Here is a 25,565-nt window from a genome sequence, read left to right as displayed (position 1 = left end):
TTGTTTACAAGAAACACATTTAAAGCAGAGTTATACAGAGAAACACTATAAAGCAGAATTAAAGTAAAGGCTGGAGCAGAATCTATTATGCTTCAGGTGAAATAAAAAAAAAAAAAAAAAAAAAAAGGCAGGAGTAGCCATCCTGATCTCAGATCAAGCAAAAGCAAAAAGTAATCTAATTAAAAGAGATAAGGAAGGACACTATGTCTTGCTAAAGGATGCCATAGATAATGAAACAATATCCATATTAAACAATTAAGCACCAAGTTGTATGACATATAAAATCCTAAAGGAGAAGTTGAGAGCAACAAGAAGAAATAGACACAAAACTATAATAGTGGGAGATCACAACCTTACACTCAGAAATAGATAAATCAAACCCCAAAATAAATAATTGAGAAGTTAAAGAGGTAATTTTTTTCTAGTAAAGAAGTAAATATAAGTATGATAGATTTTTGGAGAAGATTGAATGAAGACAGAAAGAAGTACACTTTCTTCTCGGTAGTTCATGGAACCTATACAAAAATTGACCATATATTAGGATATAAAGACCTTAAAATCCAATGCAAAAAGGAAGAAATAGTAAATGCATTTTTTTTCCTTTAATAACTTTTTATTGACAGAACCCATGCCAGGGTAATTTTTTTACAACATTATCCCTTGCACTCACTTCTGTTCCGCTTTTTCCCCTCTTTCCCTCCACCCCTTCCCCCAGATGGCAAGCAGTCCTATACATGTTAAATAGGTTACAGTAGATCTTAGATACAATATATGTGTGCAGAACCAAACAATTCTCTTGTTGATAAGGGAGAATTGGATTTAGAAGGTATAAATAACCCAGGAAGAAGAACAAAAATGCAAGCAGTTTACATTCATTTCCTAGTGTTCTTTCTTTGGGTGTAGCTGCTTCTGTCCATCCTTGATCAATTGAAACTGAGTTAGATCTTCTCTTTGTTGAAGAAATCCACTTCCATCAAAATACATCCTCATACGGTATCATTGTTGAGGTATAATGATCTGGTTCTGCTCATTTCACTCAGCCATCAGTTCATGTAAGTTTCACCAATCCTTTCTGTATTCATCCTGCTGGTCATTTCTTACTGAACAATAATATTCCATAACATTCATATACCACAATTTACTCAACCATTCTCCAATTGATGGGCATCCATTCATTTTCTAGCTTCTAGCCACTACAAACAGGGCTGCCACAAACATTTTGGCACATACAGGTCCCTTTCCCTTCTTTAGTATCTCTTTAGGATATAAAACCAGTAGAAACACTGCTGGATCAAAGGATATGCACAGTTAGATAACTTTTTGAGCATAGTTCCAAATTGCTCTAGAATGGCTGATTGTGTTCATGCATTTTTTTTCATATCACAATTTTCATATCATAAACACTAGAGAATATAGGGATAAATGGATTCTTCCTTAAAATAATCAGTAGCAGCTATCTAAAATCATCTTTGCAGATATATGATGGTATACTTAGAGAACCCCAGGGAATCAATGAAAAAGCTATTAGAAATAATCCCCAACTTTAGCAAAGATGCAGAATACAAAATAAATCCATATAAATCATTTGAATTTTTATACAGCATTAAGGAAATCAAACAGCAATATATACAAAGAGAAAATCCATTCAAAATAACTGCTGATAGTATAAAATATATGGGAATCTATCTGCCAAGGGAAAGTCAGGAATTATATGAGCAAAATTACAAAACACTTTCCACAAAAATAAAGTCAGATCTGAACAATTATAAAAATATTAAGAGCTCTTGGAGAGATGGAGCAAATATAATAAGATGACAATATTACCTAAACTAATTTATTTATTTAATGCTATACTAATCAGACTTCCAAGAAAATATCTTAATGACCTAGAAAAAAATAACAAAATTCATCTTCAAGAATAAAAGGTAAAGAATTTCAAGGGAATTAATGAAAAAAAAATCAATTTATTCCTCCATCTTTCCTTCAACTCAAACATCCCTTAAACAGAAAGCAATCAGATATAGATTACATCTGTATAATTAAGGAAAACATTTCCATGCTAGTGATTTTTTGTATGAGAAGACTCAAATAAAAGCAAAAAAAAAAAAAAAAAATGAAAAAGTGAAAAACAGCAAGCTTTAGTTTATGTTCAATTAACATTTATTCTTTCTCTGTAGGTAAATATTATGTTTCATCATTTATTATTTGGGGATATTTTAGATAACTATATTGCTGAAAAAATCTAAGCTGTTCCTAATTCTTCTTGGAACAATATTGCCCTTACTGGGCACTTCAGTATGCATTTATTTGTGTATGTTTTTCTAGGTATTTTTGAAAATAACCTAATTGTCATGCATAATAATATTGTCATACAATTACATAGCTTGTTAAGCTACTCCTCTATTTTAAATCTTAGCCACCACAAAAAAGAGCTACTATAAATAATTGTGTACTAATAAGTCAGTTTCTCTCTTTTAATTGTGTTTGGGATATGACCTACACTATTAGCTGGATCAAAGGGTGTGCACAGCTTTATATCCCTTTAGATCTAGTTTCACGTGTCATATTTAGAAATAGGGAACATGATTGCATAAAGATTACTGTGGAAAATCCCTAGGAATGTTTTAGTGGACTACAATGTAAATGTGAGCTACAAATCTGACCAAAAATATATATGATAGTATCAGTGACTGAGAAATTCCTCCATTAATATATGCCCTAAGAAGATTTAACAAAATCACTATAGCACTACTTTTTGAAATAGAAAAATACATGAAACCAAATAAGTGGTTATCAATTGAAGAATGATTAAAGAAATTAAATTTATTATAATGAATATGAAAGTGATATGGGCACTAAGACATAAAAATCTATGAAGAATAGAGAAAGAATTATAAAAATGTATGCCAAGTAACATCAACAGAGCCTGGGAGAACAATATACTCTGTGTTAGCAAAAACCAAAATTGAATATCAGTATTGTAAAATTACAATGATAAAACATATTGCTAAAAAAGATATTTGAAAAGTAATCCACCAAACCCTTTCTTTACCTTGTTGACGTAGGTGACTGGAGATCTTCAAATGTAAGTGTATATTGTGTATATGTGTATATAATCTAACAATTGATTTTCTGGTTACCTTTATTGAACTTTCTTCTTATCTTCTTCCACCTTTTTATCATCCTTATGATTCAACTTTTTTTTTTTTTGCTTTATTCTTTTCATTTTCTTTCTTCTTTTCCTTTCCCCCCCTTCCTTTCCTCTTTCCCCTCTTTCTCCTTCTCCTTCTCTTCTTTCTCCTTTTGCTTCTCATACCTCCTTCCCCTCCTCCTCTTCCTTCTGTTCTCTCTCTTTCCTCTTCCCTCTTCTCCTCCTCTTCATCCTTCTTCTATTCTTCCTTCTACATGAAAACATAAAAGATATCATTTTAAACAAACCTTTCAAACATGTTATATTCAACTATCTGGAAATATCAAATTCAAATATCTGGAAATCTGAAAACTATTCTGGAAATCTTTGGACCAGCCTGCCTTTCAGCAGAGTGATTACCATCAGAATAGCCAGGGATAAAGTCCAAATTCTTTACTATCTCCTTCACAGTGTATTTCCTTGCATGGGACCTGAGCCAGCTTTTTTGGAAGCCCTCCAGAATGTGTCTTGGTTTCTGTGGGGGTGGCAGGAGGACCACCATGATGGTCTCTGTCTTGAAGTCTTCCTGAGTCTGGGAACTTGTGCTCCAGCCTCCAGTCCTCTATCTTCCCCAAGTCTGTTCAGTCCCCCTCTAGGTCTGATTCTGGCCTCTTAAATACTCTATTACAATTAAATCCATTTATCATACTGAGTATAAGCCAATCATTATATCACTAGGGAACCATTATTTATTGTAAGATTAATTCAATCATACTGAACTAGAGAACTATTAATCACCATGCTAAACTAGATAATAATTGTTTTATCAATTCTACTGAGTTAACACTTTGTAAGAATCCTTGTTTCAGAATTCTGGCCCATTACAGACTATAATAAAAATATTTAGTGCCAGGATCATATATTGAGTAGCATATTCAGTTATGTGATCTCATTTTAAGTTTGACATTCACAAGATAATACAGAACCAGAAAATGACCAATAAGCTTGTGATATAAAAAAAAAATACGATATGATACCTAAAATACTTATAGAGATTTCATATTTGTAAAGTAATTTACATATATGCTGCCATTTTTTTCTTCAAAACAACTCTGTAATGTAGGAGATGTTATCTCATTTTACAAAGAATAACATTGATACAGATAAAGTTTGAGTGGACTTGCCCTCATTTACATAGTAATAATCTGAGAAAAAGATTTGAATTTGTATCTTCCTGACTCCAGGTCTAGTGTTCCATTTACTGTGCTATATATCTGTTTCATTATAGATTATTATTATTGCTTGAATTTATTATTCAATTATTATTATAGAATTGCTTGAAATAAATGAGGATTTTTAAAAGGAAAGAAGACTTTGGAGTAACATAGCCACTGTATTCACATACTTAGAAAGCTATCATAGTCAATGGATTAGCCTTCTTGGTTTTCCTTAAGAGAGTGAAACAAGAGCAATTAAAAATTGTAGAGGTAAATGTTAGAGTAACATCATTTAAACTATATGAATAATCAGAGATATATCAAATTTAAATCTTCCTATTGTTATGATTTGGAATCCAGAAAGATTCCCTTTGTGTGTGTGTGTGTGTGTGTACATATAAAACATATGCATAAATGTGTACAAAAGATGAAAGGGAAGAGTCTTATAAGTGAGTATCAGTGGAAAATTATCTATAAACTGGTAATATGGAAGAGGTCTAGTGTAGATAAAGTATGACACGCTAGGAATCTGGGAACTCACCCTGCTTTGAATTCATTGAAAAGAACTCTAGGAGAGTCAAATGTGGTTTCCAGCTATAGAAAAAAAATATATTTACAGTTATCTGTTACCAGAAGTATTTAACAATGGGTCCAGCTAACTGAAAATATCATGAGATCTCTAACTCTAGAAGCTTTCAAAGAGGGGATGATAAAAACTTATTGAAATCATAAATGTAAACTTGAAAAGGTTTCTGTCTATAAACTATGTTATAAAAAATTTACCATTGGATAAAAGGTTGTTTTAAATGAATTCCAAGGTCTCTTCTGAATCAAAGATATTTGTGATTCTATAATAGTATTGTTTTTAATTTCAGTCAAAATTGGTACAGACAGATTCCCAGTTTTATCATTTCTCAAATAGATTGTTTGCTATAATTTGAATGTGTTTATTTCAATATGATCCATGATAACTGATACTGTCAAATTGACTTATTAGTTTATGATAGTTTCTTCTTTCTATGTAGTTGAGGCATTTCCAAAAAGGTTGTTTTAAAGCAAAGACGAGTTCATCAAAGGAATAATTTATTTATATGAAATATTTCTATAATAGCTAATAATAACAATAACACAATTGCTAATTAGAATTAGAATTAATCATTGCTAAAAATAATGCAATAATGAATTCGGTGAAGTCTACCAAAGAGATACACTTAAAGTAAAAATATATAATAATATAAAGTTTAAGAAATTATTAGAGAATAATTAAAATCTTTGACTCAGATATCATTTTTTAAAGAAGCTGCAAGTTTTGGTGCTTCAATCACTTTTAAGCCTCTTGAGTTAAAACAACTTTTGATTTTTACCAATGTCTAAAATTCAGATTTGTGAAAATTATCTGTCTCTCTGTCTCTCTCCCCTCTCTCCCTCTCTTTTCTTTTTCTTCCTTCCTCCCTTCTTCCCTCCCTTCCTTCCTTCCTGTCTTCCTTCCTTCCTTTCTTTCTCTCTCTCTCATATAGATAGATATAGATATAGATAGGTAGGCAGATAGATATAAATATAAAAGTTCTAATTCAAAGTATAATGTTCTAACAAAGATCTAAATTATGAGAAAAATTTGATTCAAGATAAAAATAAGGAATATTGTGGGATTAAATGTCAAAAGGAAATACTTAAGTATGATGCATATTCAAATATATATTTTGAACAAAATTTAATAATGAATATTGATTCACTAGTCTAAACCTAATGTAAAACTATTCTTAATGAAGGAGCCAACTGAAATTGATGATAGCAACCCCAATTGAAATCTTTTCCCATAGATTTCAGTTTCATTATTACAGTCACATTCTACTCTATTAAAAATAAATGTTTCTTTTGAATTTGCAAAACCTGTACCACATTCAAGAGCAAGGACATGACATTGCCCAAATTCTCTGGTAATTCAGTTACTGGAATAATGTGTTCAGTTATTAGTGTTGCCACTTATGAAGGGTATTGATAAATTGGAGAGTGTACAGAAGCAGACTTCAAGAATAAAGAAGGTTTTTGAAGGCATTTCATATTGATTTTATTTGAAAGAACTGTGGATGTTCAATAGGGAAAAGAAAAGATAGAGGGCAAGAGATGATAATAGCTACCCTCAAGAATTTTCAAGGCTATTATAGTAGAAAAATCCAATAGTTCTTGGTTCTGGGGGCAAAACAAGCTGTATTAATGGGTAGATAGTTTAAAAGAGGTTATCCAAAAATGAGATGATCTTCTTTGAGTAGTAGTGGCTTCCCCTTCCGCAAACATTTCTAAGTAGTTTTTTAATGACTCTTGTTGACTATTTCACAAAAGGATTTCTTTCCCTCTTCCATAGGCAATCTAGCCTCTGGTGCCCAATACAATTCTAAAATGATATCACCCAATAAAAACATGGAGTCAGAGTATGGTAAAAATTTAATTCATATAATTTTAATTCAATTAAAATAACAAGACATTATAAAACATCTAGTATTTATAAGATATTATCCTAAGAAGTGTTTTCTTTATAATAATAATAATATCATCCTTAGAACACTTTAAGATTTATACCTACACACATATGCATATACACATATACGCATATATATATATGTATGTAGATATAGATACAGGTATACATACATATATGCATACATACAAAAACACAGACATATAATTTGAGTCCTATGAGAAACTTTACAGCTATTATTATACCCATGTTTAAAACAAGGAAACTAAAGTACTAAGAATGCTTGTCATTTTTTTTTTTTTTTGTAACTAATAAGGTCAGAGATATATTTGAAATTCATGTCTGTACTGAATCCATATCCAGTAAAGGAAAAAAAAAAGGGAGGGAGGAAGGAAGGAAGGAAGGAAAGAAGGGAGGGAGGAAGGAAGGAAGAAAGAAAGAAAGAAAAAAGAAAGGAAGAAAGGAAGGAAGGAAGAAAGGAAGGAAGGAAGGAAGAAGGGAAGCAAGGAAAGAAGGAATAAACATATTGATTCAATTAACAAATTAAATAAACAAATTAAATAAATATTTAAAAAGATGACCTGGCCCTCAAAAAAAAAGTAATAGGTGAGAACTCACATCCTGTTCAGTAGTGGAATGAGGTCTGTGAACAGAGCCTGCAAAGTTATCCTGACAATTAGACAGTGGACAATTATTAAGTGCTTACTTTGTGTAAGATCTTGTGCTAAGTGTTGTGGTTTGGGGGCAGAGGATGGAAGCAAAAGGCAAAAAAGAAGTTCTTGAATTCAAGAAGCTTAATTCAAATGGAAGAAGATAATGCTAAATAAGAAACTTTAAAACGTGAAGTGTGGGACCATAGGAAAAGAAGCTAGTTGTGAAGAGCCATAATAACAAGGGATAAGAAGTCTAAAATTCAATAAGAAGAGAATGAAGCTTGGCTCTCCTGAACATTTCTAATTATATCTCACTGGATAGAAATAAAAAAAAGTAAGATGGAGTATAGAACACTGGAAAGATGTTCTAGAGTAATAAATGCCCAGGACCTGAGTTATAATTTAGGGTAAGAACAAACCTAGGCAATAATAGAAATTTCAGTCTGAGAGATCAACCAAGATATGGCGGCAAAATCTGAGAATGACAATAAAAGACAATCTTGAAATAATCAAATGGATGGATAGATGGACAGATAGATAAGAAAACAAATTTGTGAAACTACATACACAAATACATGTATACAAATGCAACCACAGCTTTAAGAAAGCATGGCATGCATTTAGTGTATTTTGCTTAATCAAGACCCTTCTCCTGATTTGTTTTTCCTTATAAATTTCTAGCCTTTACTAAAGTTCTGAAGGAATAGTGTCATAGATGCTTTATTACTCTTTTTTCCCTAGCCCTGAATCTTTAAATGACTTCCTTTATAATATGGAATATATCTATATCCATAATTAAATTTATGTCTTTATATTAAAATATACGTATGTGGACATATCTGTGCTCACTCTTTTATCACTCTTCTAGCTTAACTTTTATTTAAAAATTTCTTCACCAAGACCAGTTTTGATCTACCCCAAAATAAGCCTGTATCCTGTTCATTCTTTTAGTTACTCAGTTCCACCTGAAATTTCCATTTTAAAAAGGATCCAAGCCAGTCATGCTTGCTTCAGACCTTTCCCAGCTTCACTCATGTCATTTTACCCTAGATAGATAACTAAGAATCATCTGAAAACCTAATAGATATCTATCTAGGTATAGATTATGTAGCTAGAAGATAGATAATAGATACAGAGATACAGAGATAGATAGATGTGAAATAACATTTTTCCCAGGAGAGGGTGCATTTCCATAGCTCTTTGGAGAGGATAATGTTTAATTTAAAGTGATGATGATAGTGATGATGATGATTATCATCATCATAATAATTTTGTTAGTTAGAATTTTCATAGGACTTTAAATTTTAGAAATCATCCCATATTATTTTGTTTCATTTTTCTCATAGCAGTTGTATAAGATGACTAATAAAGATTTTGTTATCTTCATTTTATGTGAGGAAAGTAAAGCTCAACGAGTGACAGAATTTACATAGGAACATACAGTTAATGTCAGAGGCTACATTAGAGTTGTTTAATCTGCATTTCTCTAATCAATAGTGATTTAGAGCATTTAGTCATATTATTATAGATGATTTATATATTTATGAAATTATAGATTAATTTACTTAACAATAAATTGTCTGTCCAAATCCTTTAAACACTTACCAAGTGAAGAATGAATTGTATTATACATTCGACACAGTATATATATATATATATATATATATATATATATATATATATATATATATTTGACATGATACCATTTCATACTTCACAGACTGAGTAACATGACAGAAAAAGATAATGATAAATGTTGGAGGGGATGGGGGAAAATTACAATATTAATGCATTCTTGTTGGAGTTGCAAAATTATCCAACTATTCTGGAGAGTAATTTGGAACTATGTCCAGAGGGCTATCAAAGTGTGCATATCCTCTGACCCCACAGTGAATCTGTAACCCAAGGAAATCATAAAGGGAAAAGGATGCACATGTGCAAAAATGTTTGTAGCAGCTCATTTTATGTTGTCAAAGAATTAGAAATGATAATGTGCCCATCAAATGGTACATTGTTTTTCTATAAAAATAATGTACAAGCTAATTTAAGAAAGACCTGGAATGATTTACATGAACTGATGCTGAGTGAAACAAGTAGAATGAGGAATACATTGTACGTAGTAACAGCAAGATTGTGCTATGATCAACCATAAAGACTTGGTTCTTCTGAGCAGTTCAGTGATTCAAACAATCCAATAAACTTTGGATAGAAAATGCCATCTGCATTCAGAAAGAGAAATATGGAGATTGAATGTAAATCAACACATGTGATATTCACTTTTTCGGGTTTTTTTTCTTTTCTTGTTCATGATTTTACTCTTTTGGTCTGATTTTTTGCTTCCAACATGATACAGGAAGAAATGCATATTTTTAAAAATATATGTATAAAAATAAAATAATTAATTTAACAATAAATAAAACAATGGTAATAAATTAGTATAATTCATGATCTCTTGGTTATTTTTACTCTTTTTTATTCCACACATATATCACAAAAAAAGGTGAGCAAGAAGGCTTAGGAATATGTCCTTATTTAGCTTTTAACTTTATATTATCTATTTAACCTTAATGAGTACTTATTAAGTGATTGTTAAAATGATAAAAAAAATACATGATTTCTAAGGTACATCCATAGTAAAATTGTTTAGATAACTATCTAGGTGGATTGGGAAGTCACAACATGGGAGTCTGAATAACTGGAATTCCATCTTTGGGACTTAGATACAATCTAGTTACCTTAGCTTTCTAAATCAGTTTTCTACCTTTTCAAACCCCAGTTTGCTCAGCTTTAAACTGTTGATAATAATTCCTTTCTCTCTGCCTCACAGAGTTAAGTAAGAAAATTAATTGAAAACATTATTTTATTATATTTCATTACATACTATATATATTATTACATATAATATAATATATAGGTATATATTACTAAATAATATTTTATACATTATTATATGTATATTATATTATACATAATATAATATGGAAAACATTAAAGATAGATAAATAGATGATAGAAGATAGAAAGATAGATATTTTAATATTTTATCCTTTCCTGCATATTACACTGGATTCTGAAAGTCTATTCCATTGGATTTTCAAGCCTGGTAGATTTTATCAAACTGCATCAAACTATGTCTATTTTCCAAGGACCTACATAGATAAGTGTGGGGCAGTTCCTCTCTAGTAGGTTATTCTCTAGGTGATGCTTAGGATCCCTGGAACACATTTTAAAAATTACAAAATGGTTCACAGTCTCATAATCTGTTTATACTTCCACAGATTTGGCAGGAGAGGGACAAGAAAATGGGCACAGAATGTTAAGAATAATACAGTGTTGTAGTTTCTATAGAAATCAATTTCAGTGTTGTTCCTTTCAATGTGACATTTTGTCTAACAAACGAGTTAATCGACTCATGGAGAAACTCAGCATCATCAATCAACACCATTTGCTTGCAATGAATGAAGAAGATGTGAAGAAGTTGAAATTACATGAAAAAAAAAAAAACTTATTTCAAGCCTTCATTTTAAGTGTGAATGTAGGATTATTGATTTGTGATGAAAAACCAAAGAGTAGATCTAAACCTACCATATTACATATCTGAAAACCAAGATATCAAAAAGCCGAGAAACAATTAAGGCTTTACACAGATAACAAATGAGATATTTGAGATTCAGACCCAGTTCTCTTTCTGATTTAACAAAAGTGGTAACATTGTGTTCCCATGGAAATAAGACACATTATTGCATGAGGTCATCCGTGTTGTATCCTTCATGATAGAAAATAAAAAATAAAACATCATGAAGGAAATTAAAATTTACATTAAAAAACTTGAAGAAGATGAAGAAACTAAATGGTGTAATCAATAGAGTGCTTGATTTGGAGTTAAGAAAATCTAATTTATTGTCTTGCTTCAAACCTTCCTTCATTATGTGACCTTAAACAAACCTGCTAAGCTGTTTGGCACAATTTCCTAACCTGTAAAATAAGGAAGTAAGACTCAGTGACCTCTAATATCATATCTAACATTGAGTAAGATATTTGTAAAAGAGTAAATGAAATCTTATAGTGCTATATAAATAGCATTATTATAATTTAATCATTTCACTTATGTCTGACTCTTTTTTAAAAATAATAATAGTTTTTTTTTTAAACAATACATGCAAAGATAGTTTTCAACATTCACCTCTAGAAAACTTTATTCCAAATTTCTTTCCCTTCCTGGTTCCCCTCCCCAACATACCAAACAATCCAATATAAACTAAACATGTGCAATTCTTCTAAACATATTTGTACATTTTTCATTATTTATGAGAAAAAAATCAAATTAAAAGGGGAAAATGAGAAAGAAAAAATAGACACGCAAACAAAAAAGTGAAAATGTTGTTGTGCTCCACATTTAGCCCCCATAGTCCTTTCTTTGAATGCAGATGATTGTTTCCATCATAAATCCATTGGAATTAGCCTGAATCACTACAAAAAGGACTGCTCCAAAATTTTTTGCAGAGTGTGAGTTCTTTTCCCTTTTTCATGATCTTTTTGTGATACAGATCCAATAGAGACACTGCTGGATCAAACATGCCTGACTTTTTACGACCCCAATAAGGGTTTCCCTGGTAAAGACACTGAAGGGAAGTACAATTTCTTTCTCCAGCTCATTTTATAAACGATAATCCTAGACAAACAAGATTAAGTTACTTGTCCAGGGTCACATAGCTAGGAAGTATCTGAGGCCAGATTTGAACTACAGAAAAGGAATAATCTTGACTCCAGATCTGGTGCCTTATCCACTGTGACACCTAGAAGTACCACATAAATGCTATGATCATATAACTACAATAGTTGCTTCTGTTTCAAATTCCAACATTGACCATCAATCAACAAATCTCTATGAATAATCAGTTGCATATCAGACACCATATATGGCACCTGGGGAAAGAAAAAAAAGAAAATTAAACATTCCTTAATTGTGTGACCTTGAGACTATTACTGAATCTCTTTAGGCTTATTTCCTAGACAGAAAAAAATAAGTATTTCTCTTGAAAGGTATCCAAAAAATGTTATTTTGTCTCTAGATTTCAAATACCATTGATCTTTCTACACCTCATAAATTTTCTATATCATAATTCAAAAATTGATTCTCTCCTGACTTTTTTTCGCTATGCATAGGGCAACGATTCTGAGATTGGAAAGACCTATGTTCAAATATGGCCTCAGAAAATTACTAGTTTTGTGAGTACTTGAAAGTAATTTAACTTTTGCCAAAAAAAAAAAAAAAAAAAAACTTAGGAATTATGTGGACTTCAAGGCCTATGTGGGTCAACAATAGAAGAAAATAATAAAACCAACTTGCACTACATTAAGAGAGGAATGATTTCCAGGAATCAAGATCCTAATATCATAGATTTAAAGTTTGAAATAACTTTAGAATCTATTGAGTATGATTTGTATGTCTTTAAATAAAAGGAAAATGAAGCCATGTGATGCTGAGTTACTTCTCTAGGATCACCCTTTTAACAGTTTTAAGAAGTTGGGTTTGAATTCACATTCTTCTGTTTCTAATTCCTGTGCCCTATGGGATAAGAAATGATAGTCTACATGGATCCTGATTTGATCAAACCATTTCTTAAACATTGTATACAGTTTTAAGCATTGCAGTCAAAGATCTTTGAAAACTAGACAAGGGAAGGTAACAAGGCAATGGAACATGCTTAGAGAAAGCCATATTGAATTGCTGAAAGAACTAGAGATAGTTATTCTAGAGAAATAAAACTGAGAAAGGAAGAGGAAAATTTATAAAATAAACAAATTAAACAAACAAACAAACAACAACAACAAAAAAACCCCAGCATATTTTTAGAGCACACTTTTGAGCTACCTGTATAGTAACTCCATTGAAAACAGGAGATGTAGTCACTATTATTTATCACATCCTGTAATTGGTGAAATCTTGTTGCCTCTTTGGATTGCTGATTTGTTATCTCAGTTTGTTCTAACAATCTTTCAACTTTACATAAAAAAAATAAAATAAAACAAAATGGAAAGCTGAAGTCAAACTTGAAAGTTACATTATTATTCTTTTCCCTTTCATAAAAATCAGGTAAATATTTTTCCTTACCCAATTGTACAATATCTTTTAATTCTCCAATTTAAAAATGTTTGTATGATAACTCAACTAGACAGAAATAATCAAATCAAAACTAAACACAATCCTGTTTTCTGAGAGCTGAGTCAATTTTTGTCTTTCTGTCTCTACCTCTATTACTTTGTCTCTTCCTATTTCTATCTTTACCTGTCTTTGTGTTTCTTTTTCTTTTTAATAATAGCTTTTTATTTTCAAAATATATGCAAAGATAGTTTTCAACATCTCCCCTTACAAAACCTTGTGTTCCAAATTTTTCAGAACTCAGATAAATCTAAGTTACCACTTCCCAACCTATAAAATTGGCTAAGATGACAGGAAAATATAACAATAAAATTTGGAGAGATATGGGAAAACTTGCACACTTATGCATTGTTGGTGAAGTTATAAACTAATCCAACTTCTCTGTAGAACAGTTTAGAACTGTGTCCCAATAACTATCCTTTGATCCAGCAATGTCACTATTTAGTCTGTATATTAAAGAGATCATAAAAATGGGAAAAGCAGCCATATGCGAAAGATGTTAGTAGCAGGACTCTTTGTAATGACAAGAAACTGGAAATAGAGTGGATGCCCATCATTTGAAGAATGGCTGAATAAGTTATGGTATGTGAATATAATAGAATACCATTACTGTACAAGAAATGACAAGCAGGCTGATTTCAGAAAATTTGGCAAGATTTACATCAACTGATGATAAGCAAAGTGAGTCAAACCAAGAGAACATTTTACACACCCACGACAAAGTTATATGATGATCAACTGTGATGGACTTGACTCTTTTCAATAATAGGTGATTCAAGTCATTTGCAATAGACTTGTGATGTACATCCAGAGAGAGAAGTATGGAGACTGCATGTGTATCACGACATATTTTCACCATTTTGCTGTCGTTGCTTGCTTATATTTTTTTCCCCTTTTGATCTCATTTTTCTTGTACAGCATGGTGGATACAGAAATATGCTTAAAAGAATTGCAAATGTTTAACCTATAGTAAATTGTTTGATGTCTAGGAGAGGGGAAGAAGGAGAGATGAAAATTTGGAACTTAAAGTTTTGTAAAGATAAATGCTGAAAACCATTTAAAGTATTTTTGTTTGTATTTGGAAAAAGAAAAAGCTACTGTAAAAAATGAATGTACATGTATAAGTACAACAATAACAATAACAAAATATGTTTTTACATATAATTCATGAAAAAAATAATTAAAAAATAAAAATGTGCCTATCAGAAAAATAAAATATGAAAAGGACACAAAAAGTATGATACAAAGAGGAATTAAGGGTTCAACTGTACCTTAATAGGGGATTAGAAGATCAATAACTAGAGGAAATTAGTTGAGGCTATAAAAGAAATGATAGAAATTAGTAAGAATGGTACAGAAATTATTGCTGCATTAAGGTGAATAGAGTTCATGTGAGAAATGAGTTAAATATATATATATATATATATATATATATATATGTGTGTGTGTGTGTGTGTGTGTGTGTGTGTGTGTGTGTATTTGTCTGTCTTACACACACAAATACACACACACACATACATACATACATATATCCCCCCCTCACCTCAGACCTGGGATTCATAAGAGTAGGAAACTCTTGGTGAGAACATTCTGTGTCATCACATTTAGCTTGCTTCTTTGTAATTATACAAACTTGTTTGGAGTATTAAGAGACTAAATGATATTCCAGGATTATCCAATTCTTATGTGTTGGAAATGGTACTCTAACTTATGACGTCTTAATGCTAACACTGACTTCTATACACTGTGTTTTATTGCTTCTCTTCAGCAGAATTTCAGGAGAAAAGCAAAATGAATCATACAAAGACAGGAAGTATAATTAAGACAATGGAGCAAGCAACAACATATTATACCTTTCATGAAAGAACTCTGCTGCTGAATATACCGTGTGCTGGCAAGATGATGACATCCAAGGAGAAGCAAGACCTGACCTCACCATTGCCATGGTTTCTGCTTCAACAAGGAATCTCAGGCTATCACATATTTGCCATTGCCATTGGGACTCCGTAGTATGGCTAGTGAGCATGATAAAATGGAACAAAGAAAGGAAAAAATATAGGAGGGAAGTACAGGGATGGAGAGAGAAGAAGACATAAACAAGTCAGTACAAATATAGCTATATATCAATCTTTATGTATTCATAGTACTACATGCAATTATATGTAAGCATGTATGACACATATATGTGTGTAATGTATGCATAAATATAATTTAATTTTTTGTCTGTAATTTGCTTGTCCTCCATACCACCTCATCTCGTCAGTGAGAGCATGCATTGAAGATGCCTTTGTAACTTATATCCTTAGCACTGTACCCAGTATAAGGCTGCATCTGCCACCTTATTGAACTGAACTTGAGGTGTATATTCAGGTTGGAGTTAAGCAAAGGAAACACAGTGAGGGATAAAGAAAGATAGGATTTACTATTGTGGTCTGTATTCTTATATAAAAGCTATGATAAAGGAAGTAAATTTTTTTAACCATTCTAAAAATTATTTCACTTCCTTAAGAGAGAATATGTCATAGGTGAAAGAGATTAGGATTTATAGCCTATAGAAATGTCTTTACTTCTGGCATTTCCTATCTGTTTGATATTAGAATAATAATTTTCTCTCTAATGCCATTAATTTCCTGATATATACAATCAGGGAGTTGGTATAATTTAGAGTCATAAACTTGAGGTCTACCCCAAGATATACATGTAGTATTTTATAGGTGTGAATTTGTATGAGAAAAAAATCTTAATTTTAGCCATCTAAATTAAATAGAGCATTTTCTTTAATGATTAAAAGCATGATTCAGAGAAGAGGTCCATAGGATTCATCAGATTGATTGACAAAGAAGGAAGGCATTCATGACACACACAAAAAGATTAGAAAGCACTGACAGAAAATCTCAGTTCCTTCGCCTCCTCCCCAACTGCAGATAAGGCTGAGACTTTCCTGCAACTACAAAATAATTAACTAGTAGATTTTTAAGCTCCCTTCCAGTATAAACATTTTATAATGCTGAAATCAGACCAGTCAGACCCCTTCTCCTCATGGATGTAAAGCTGACTTAATCAGCACATTTTAAGGATATAATAATGCTGTCACCCCTAATGGGGAATAAAGTTTCTCCAATTTTCTCAACTGTCTCCCTTTTTTTGCCAGTCAGATTGTAAATACTTCAGAAAGTTTGTGGTTTAGAGGTGGTTATTTTTTAAAAGCAACATGTCAGGGTAATTAACGAATAATTGGGCAAAGATAAATCTTGCAGAAAACAAATAACTTGATGAAAAAGAAAGTTGGTCAAAGGCAAGGAAGAACATAATTAATTGGAGCTCCCTGGGTGACAGAAATGAACCTATAATCATGACACATCTAGGCAGGGTATATTCAAATGGCTCACTTAAAAAGCAGAAAAGCTTTAACAAAAAAGTTGTGTCTTTCCAAATTTACAAGGGAATAGTAACACATGCTTGGAAATGTGTGTGTGGGTGAAGCATGGCTAATATTCTTTTATGAACAAAGAATAGTTAAATCATACTTCTGCATTTCTCTTCTCAGCCTAATTAGTGTAGTTGTCTGTACCTTAACCAGAAAATGGGACTCCTTTAAGACATTGCAGTCTCAGGAAGCAAGTCTTGGAAGTCTTTTCAGTCTTTATTCATCACTTCTCAATATTTACCTGTAGCTCCCTATTGTCTTCAAAGTAAACTCCAAACAATGTAGATTGACTTTCAAGGCCCTTGGATGCCAATGTATCTATCTCAACACATATTCTCCATCAAAGATAGAGACTGTACTTCTGATGTCAGAACTTTATGACATCTATGATGAGGAAATTATTTATTAAGATGCAATGACATCTTATGTGTGTTTCTGTGCGTATGTGTGTGTAGGTAACTGAGTTGCCCATGATAAGCCAGAAAGTATTTATAAGTGACAAAACTCCATTCTCCCAGGTTTTAAGAGTAGCTTTAAAAAAATCCATAATGCTAAGCTACTTGATTAATGATACTTTATGAAAACATTTGATTTTGGCCAACGTCCCTAGGTCTCCTTACCATACTGGATTTATTCTCATGAATTCCAAAAATATAAGCTCTTTGAAACCAATGATCATTTCATTTATATATATTTAGTCTTATCTCTTATCTCATTGGCTGGTACAAAGCAGATTCTTAATAAATGCTTATTCATAGGTTGCCTGATTGATTAATTGATGCTAGCTTATTTAATTTTCAGTCTTCATAGAGAATGATTTCCCACCATCCCCAGATTCCAAGTGTATTCATCCATTCCTTTATCAACTCAATAGACATATAAACATGTGATCCAAATGACCCATTAGCTTTTTTCCAACATCTCTCATTTTTCTGCTAAACCACTTTGCAGAAGCAATGACTAAACTTCCTTTCCTCTCATTCATTTCTTAATGTACTCTGGATCTATTTTTGCACTCAGCAGTTTCTATTGAACATGTAGTTGGAAACTGGATGCAGACATTTATGACCCTGGTTAAATCATTTAAGCTGTCTGTAACTTTCTCATCTCCTATAGGATTAATTATTAGACAACTTTCCCCTGATTTTTTAGAACAACATCTACAGATTTTGAATTTGAATTCAGATCAGAAGATAGTAGAATTCTATGAGTTCAGATAGCCTTCAGTTTACATTTTATAAGCAAAAAAATTCTAGATCATTCAGGTGACTTGCTATGATCACCCAAGTAGTAAGTTGGAAAGATGTAATTTGAAATTAAGTCCTTTGGCTTTCTGTTCTTTGAATTCTTTTGGCTCTAAATCAGTTCTCTTTCCATGTCCCCTAAACCCTTTCTCTAGTGTTGTGTACTTTGTATTAGACAATTTAGTCCTTGTTTTTTATACCTTCATGTGTCTAAACATGAGAGGCACAAAGTGAGATCTTTCTCAAAGATCATTGTGACCCTCTTTGACTTAGTAGATAGAAATACTAAGTTGTTTACTAAGAATAATTGTGATGACCGCGTATTTTAAAATCAGCTGGCGTCAGGAATTCAGGTTAAGGGAAAATATTCAATCTTTATTCTCAGTAGAGGAGAAGAAGGATCAGACATAACGGGGGATTGGAGGTAAAGGGAGATTAGCAATGTTAGCAATGTCAGCAGCTGCGTCAAGAAGCCAGCCAGACCAGAAGCCAGCCAGCCTTCTCTCCCTGCCTCTCTTCCTGCCCCTCTGCCTCCACCCACCAAAATTGTCATTTCCTATACAACACATCAGGACTTGCACAAAGAGTGGACAGGGGCCATTCTTTCTCCAAGCATATATATTAATAGAGTATGGTCCAATTACTATTTAGCCTCACGTGCTTGGGACCTCAGTGCATCAACTCAAGCCTCAGCCCATTACAAATAATGAGGCTAAATTACACCAACAGGATTGTAAGTGATATAACAAATATTAAATGTAAATAAATAAACTAGATTTTTCTAAATCCAATCTTCAGATTCTTTGATGCCAGACTCTTATTTTTTTTTCCACTAATTGACACAAGGGAGCCATGTACAGATCCTTCAAACTAGTCATGAATAATTAATATTATTCATATAAGTCTTTCACATAATTTCAGTTGATCCTGCCAACAATCCTATCAAATAGATATTATCATCATTTCAATCTAACAGATATGGAAACTGATGGCTAAAGAAGGTCTGATTTTTGTTAAAGGTCACACAACTACCACACTGCTGAAATCAGATTCAAAGGCAAGTGTTCCAGGTTCCAAGTACAACTCTATTCACTATACCACACAGTTAACTCATAAGAGAGTAGAACCTACATATTTTCCTTGGATAATATCCAAGGACCCAGTTTAGGAAATTAAATTAACAATTATTAATTATTGTGAGTGTAGAGTGAGAGGAGCAGAGAATGTCAAAGGCAAATACTATCTCCTTCTCAATTTCCCTTAAGGTTAAATTTGTTCTCAGCATCAAAGTAAGCTGAATTAAGGAAGGATGCAGAGGGAGGTAAGTTTACTCTTCCCTAATAATTATGTGTGCCAAAGATAATTAAGTGTATCAACTAATGGATTGCTATTGCATCAATCGTCTATTGCCCAAGGTGCAGGACAGTATTTCATTCTTGTCAGGAAAGTCTTGAAACTTTCCTGAAGGGGAAAAGGCAGAGGAACAAATTCGAAAAAATTAAAAAAATATATAATAAATAAAGGTTTTCTGAACCCACTACCATTGTATTCCAAGAGAACCCAGAATTTAAAGAGTTTAATTGGTAGAATAAGAATTAAATTCTCTCCATACACAGTTGTAGCAGAGTATACTCAGATTGGAGGCTTCTGTTTCCCAGTGTAACAGAATTCATCAAATACTACCAATTCATTGATATATCCAAGTCATATAGGTAAGTGTCAAAGGTCAGCTTTAAGGCCATATATTCCTGAATTGAAGCCTCAAATTCTATCTGGATTAGAACTGATTTGTGTTTCTGTTTCTTAGAAGTTAGGATATATTGTTCAGACCAAACTAATCTGAAGTGGAATATGAAGTTCTACTTTGAAAGGAATTCTTTGAGAGGAGCTAGCTTTTCTTTATAGAGGACTCTCAATTTACCAATTAACTTTCCATTTCTAATCAGTAGCTCTGCTGGTTTTTAACACCATGGAACATCATGCCTCCCCCAGGATAAAGCTGTTCAACTGAAATCTTACTGTCATGTCTTACTGATTGTCTCAGTGGGAAAGAGAGTGAGACTGCTGACTTTGTGCAGCTTGCCTCACTTAAATGCAATTCACTTGCAAGTCAAAACATCACCTTCCAATCATTGGTCCTCCTGACAAATGAAGGAAGAACAACAAAACATTTCAAGTAATTTTCCATCAGCAGATCTGCTTTAACTCCACTATTAAAAAAGGAGCTCATTTCTCCATCCTGGGTATCCTCTGGTTTTCCCCTCCTAGTTTTCTAATCAATTTCTCCGATTCTAATATAAGCTCCTTGAGGACAGGGGCTGTCTTTATTTATTTATTTTTTTTCTTATTTGTGTCTACAGCACTTAACATAGTACCTGAAATATAGCAGGAGCTTAATATTTATTGAGTTAAATTGAAATGAAATTACTTATTGGGTTGTTTTAGAATAGACAAGTTTATTATCAGAAAGAAAAACCTCCTTTTGACTTAATTTCAGAATTATTTTATGACTACATACTACCTTCTACTCCTTTCCTGTGTCTTCTTTACCTTCTACTACCCAGATTCTAGTCCGAGTAGTACAGTAATCTTAACTATAAATATAGACTTGGAATTTATTTTGAAACATGCCTATTGTACAACATTTTTTGTCTAATTCTACTATGTAAAATATGGATAATAACATCCCCTGTAAGATGCAGGTAATGCTACTGCTAGATATCTTACCTATCAAAAAATGAAAATGCTAAATACATTTTAAATTTATTTTATATTTTATTATTAAATGTACATTAAGTACATTTAGTATTAAATGTACATATTAAAATTTGGATTCAAAAACTGCTAATATTCCATATTATTTACATATAGTTGTCAGGTTTTCTTAATTACCACTCATATATATATATATATAAATGTTGCATAGTAATTAGCCAGACTCAGATTCAAATTCAGGAGGATCATGTTCAATTCCACTTTGGGCACACTAACTTGGCGATCTTAGAGGTTCACTTTCCTCATGAGTAAAAAGAGGTGATTGGATATGAAAATCTCTTGTTATTTTATTATATTATATATATTTTTATATATTTTTATTACATGCACACACACACACATATATAAATCTGGATTTCTTTAGTTTTTTTTTTTTTTAAGTGAATTTTGTTAACCCAACTTTAGAGAGTTAAAAAAGAAGACATCACAGAAAAGAAATGATCAAGAAACAGGAAAAGTTTCACTTATAAAGAGAAGTGTTGTAATGGAAGATGCTGATTTTAAATGCATCTTTTAAATGTTAAAGGCAGCATGTCTGTATAAGAGATCAGAATAATATTTTATCAACAAAGGGATTCTATGGGTGGGGCAGATTCAAAGGATCATATCCAAGTTACCTATTCCTGAAGAAGAACACAGCAGGATGGAATACATATTTTTTTTCCCTATACCTTTTGCCTTAGGAAACAATTAAGGAGGAAAAAAGAGAGGAAGAAGGTGGCATTCCTCAAGGCTGTCTTTGAGGTATTTTAAAATTCAAATCCTGGCAGCTCATGCAAGCCAGATTAAGTATATCCTTTGGTTCTGAATGAATAGCACAAGAGAGAGGGGAAGCACTGAGAAGATCTGAGTAACCAAAAAATTGAAAAGAAAACACTTCCTTTGGAATGACATGAGGAACCTAGCCACTGACTAAACTTTCCATTAATATCATATAAACTTGTCTCTTCAGAAAGGATTGGATAGGATCAGGATGGAAGATGATAATTTACAGCTGTGGGTCCTAGGCCTAGACATCCAAGGATATCTATACCTATGTGGTAGGAACACTCAACACAACTCTTATCCCCATCTCTCCCTCAAACATCTTTCTTGGCATCATAACATTCCAAAATTATTGATTCCTTTCAAAAAAGATTTTAGATGCTATGCAAAATAATAATAATAATAATAAATAATAATAATTGAATAAGTGGACAAATAAACGAATGAAAATGATTCCATAGAGCCAAAATATTTTTAGTCAGTGATATTTTAGTGGGAATTAGCATTGAGATAAAGGTTCAGTACCATCAAGTCCCTAAGGAAATAGAAATTTACAGCATGGGTAAATTTTGTGAGGTATACAGAGAAGTTAACAGGCCTGGGATCCTTAGAGGTGAGATCATTTTCAGATAAAGTACTCTAGCATCTAAAATCTAGAGCATAGCATGAGGATTTGGGGAATATCAGGAGAAAGGAAAGGAAATAAGAATTAGAGATAGAGAAAAAAAAATTTATTTATTTGTTCATATACTTATTTATGTATTATGCTTATTTACACATTGGTTTTATAGCTTAGTCTATCCCTAGATTGTAAAATAATAATAATAATAATGGATAATTCCCCAGGGGGAAAAATTTACTCGAATTTGTGTGTATTAAACATCTACCACATGAAATACATTGTGTCTAGTTCTATAGCTACAAATATAAAACTAAAAGAAAGCACCTCTCAGTGAATCCTCACATATTTATAAAGTGTTAAGTTGATGCACTCTCAAGGAGATCAGCTTCTGCTGGTGAGAAATTATTAAAAAGAATTAGAAATTACTTGTGAGAGATACTTCCCAAATTTCTGATCCTGATTTATTTGCAGAATGAAAATTTATGTCTCTTAGATAAAATTTTGGGTTCAGTAAAATATGAATCTGAAATGTTAAGGTAGGTCTGCTATACTTCAAATACCATAATGTATTGTATATAAACGAATTCCAAACCTTGACTTAGATATAGCAGGGTTAAGCACCTAAAGATAGTCACTGCCCTCAAGGAAATTGCAATTTAATTGGGGGAGACAACATGCAAACAAATACACACAAAGAAAAATATGTAAGAGAGGAACTGATAATTAAAAAGGGAAAGCACTCAAATTAAGAAAAGTTGGGAAAGGCTTCCTGTAACATAGAATTTCAGTTGAGACTTCAAGGAAGTCAAAGAATTCATTTGGCAGAATTGAGAAAGAAGAATGTTCCAGATAGTCAAGGATACAAAGAAGAAATAAGAAGAAAGGAAAAAGAGAAGGAAAGAGAAGAGGAGGAGCAGGAAAAAGAAACAGAACAAGAAGAAGCAAAAACATAAGCAGAAAAAGGAGAAAGAGAAGAAGAGGAAGAGGAAAAGAGGGGAAAAAAAAAAGAAGAGGAGGAAGAGGAAAAAAAAGAAGAAGGGAAAAAAGCCCTGAAGGACATATATTGTTTGAGTGCATGATCTGGATTAGGTTCCAATAAAGTATATTGAGTAGGAGCATTCATATAGATAAGAGAACCAGGAGAAAGTGGTGTCCAAAAAAAAAAAAAAAAAACAAAACAAAAAAAAAAAAAACAACAAAACAAAACTAGAGGAAAAAAAAAGAATACAAGACAGGATGATCAACAGTGTCAAAAGCTTAAGAGAGGTTTCTTTTTCAGAAGAAAAAAAAAAAGGTTGAGAAAAGTCATTAGATTTGGCGACTAAGAGATCATTAGTAATTTTAGAGAAAACAGTTCTTGGTGGAATGATAAGATCAGAAGAAGTATTTTAAGGGGTTAAGAAGAGAGTGAAAAAAGAAAAGCTGGTGGCACCTATTGTAGATGGCCTTTTCAAAGAGTTTAGCCACAAAGGACAAAAGATATATAAAACAGTGCTTAGTAAGGAGGGAAGGCTCACATTGGGTTTTTATTACCATCATCATCATCATCATTTATTTTGAATGGAGTAGACATGAATAGTAAGCATTGAGCCAACAGGCAAAATAAGACTGAAATTAATCAAAGTATGGGCCTAACAGGGCAGTCTGTTGGAGGAAACTCTATGGAATCAGATCTTTTTTTTTTTTTTTTTTTTTTTTTGACAAATCAAGGAATTACCCTTAGTTAAGATCTAGAATTTCCTAATTCTAATGTTTTTGATGACAGGAAATTAAAGTGCCCAGAGGCAAAGCTATTATGATTGACACCATCAAATGAAAAAAAAAAACAGTTCTACTTATTTTATGATGCACATCATCACTAACAGGGTAAGAACTTGCTTTTTTAGATTATTTTATGTACCAAAAAAAAAAGGTTAATACATAATGTGGTGAAGAGAATTCACAATTAAATTAAAATTATCTTTGTAACATGTAATTTTATGATGAGGGATGAATCTCTTAATATTTCTGAACCTCAGTTTTCATATTTGAAAAGCCTACTTTGTAGGGTTTGTGTGAGCAGTATATTAGTGCGTTAAGTAAATATCTTTTGTATATATAAGTGTTATGCAATTTGGTTTCCAATAGAAATCCTTGAGGCAAATACTACTATTCCTCTTTTAGAAATGGGAAAGTAAATATTCTGAGATTTTAAATGACCAGTCACAAAAATAAAGATATTTCACTTCCTTGGACCAGTTTCCCCATCTATAAAATGATAATGGTGATCTATGATCCTCAAGATCAAATCTATATACAACTCAGTGATTGATTTATCTAACACATTTTTAACCTGTTAAGTCTACTGACATTGTCTTTCAGACTTGGTACTATGAGCTTCCTTCCCACCTTCCCATTCTTATATTTGAACTGGGTTAGCTGCCACTGATTCTTTTTCTTCTTCATAGGTAGGGTATATTCATAGGACCTTTTTTATCTCTATGAATGTTCTTATGGCATAGAAGGATTTGGAATTTTATTCTGGGTTGATCCAGCCAGTTTAGTAAGTAGACTAGAACAAATCTGAATTATATAGAAGTTATTTCTCAAAGTTTAAAGTATAGCATACAGGGTTTCTTCTCAATTTGAATAAATAACAAATGTCATCATCTATAAAAATTATTCATTTGATTTTTATTATCTCCATCTCTGAATAGAGGTATATTTCTTACAATGAATGCTCTGACTGGCCCATCACTCTCTGACTTCTATAATGACTAGTCTAATGATTAGGGTATCTGAACTGGGTTCAAATTCTCTCTTCCACATATACTAACAATGGGATTACAATTGCCCTAAATATCAGTCTCTCCATCTGTAAAATGGCAGTAATAATACCTGAAGTACATAATAACTAGAATAATGATGAGGTTCAAATAATACAAGACATGATAAAAAAAATTGTGTAATTTTAACAATAGTTTATTAAAGCTATTAAATATTTATAATATTTACACCACAATTTTCAAGCTTTTATGAGTCATATAAATGAAAGTTATTATAATGCTTCCAAATCAAATTGTATTTATTAAATTAATTATTAATAAAAGGTAT

This window comes from Sarcophilus harrisii, chromosome 2 (genome assembly GCF_902635505.1).
Source record: "Sarcophilus harrisii chromosome 2, mSarHar1.11, whole genome shotgun sequence".
Lineage (NCBI taxonomy): Eukaryota > Metazoa > Chordata > Mammalia > Dasyuromorphia > Dasyuridae > Sarcophilus > Sarcophilus harrisii.
Note: the sequence above shows the minus strand (reverse complement) of the source record.